Below are 770 nucleotides of genomic sequence, written 5' to 3'. Positions count from 1 at the left end.
AAAAAAAAAAAAAAAAAAAGAAAGAGAGAAAGAAAGAAAGAAAGAAAGAAAGAAAGAAAAGGGATATTGGCATCTAGCTTTGTCAAAAGTGTCAGTGGTGCAAAGTTTGAGAAGTTCTGGCTTAGACAGTTACCTGGGGAAAAATAGCTAATATGGAGCCAATCAGCCACAATGTCTTCCAGTCTAGGAGAAAGCTTGTCCTTGTACTAGCATTTCTATCACAATCTTGTGATATTTTGTGATATAAAATCCACCAATGTAGTTGCCTTGGTCCACCCCTGAACTAACTGTATACAGGCAAATGAGATAACAATGTTTGGTATAAGCAAACCTAGGTTATATCCTTTGCATCTGAGCAAAGCTTGAGTCAACTCTACCGACAGCACATGAGCTGAGAGCAGAGAAAGAGTGAGGACTGTAGAGAGAAACCAGAAACGGCAACCAACACAAGATCAGCCGCCGGGCAGCGAACGACAACATCAGCCCTCTCACAGAGCCAGTGTGCAAGAGCTGCTTGCACTTGGAGTCGGGGCAGCAGTGCACCAGTGGGAGGTGAGTGTGACACTCCAGGAACACCCAAGGCTGGCAGCCGTGAGGCACTTATTCCATAGGGTGGATGGCCGCGCTATGACTCTCACTCTCTCAGTTGGGCAGCACTTTCTACCTTCAGAGATGCTCTGTTAATCTAGGGGAAGAAAAGCCAGGAGGAGAGAAGGAAGGAGGCAGCTTAGAAGGGTAGAAGTAGGAAAATGGGATACAGGTTTGTTTTT

Source organism: Mastomys coucha, unplaced genomic scaffold (genome assembly GCF_008632895.1).
Source record: "Mastomys coucha isolate ucsf_1 unplaced genomic scaffold, UCSF_Mcou_1 pScaffold14, whole genome shotgun sequence".
Classification (NCBI taxonomy): domain Eukaryota; kingdom Metazoa; phylum Chordata; class Mammalia; order Rodentia; family Muridae; genus Mastomys; species Mastomys coucha.
Note: the sequence above shows the minus strand (reverse complement) of the source record.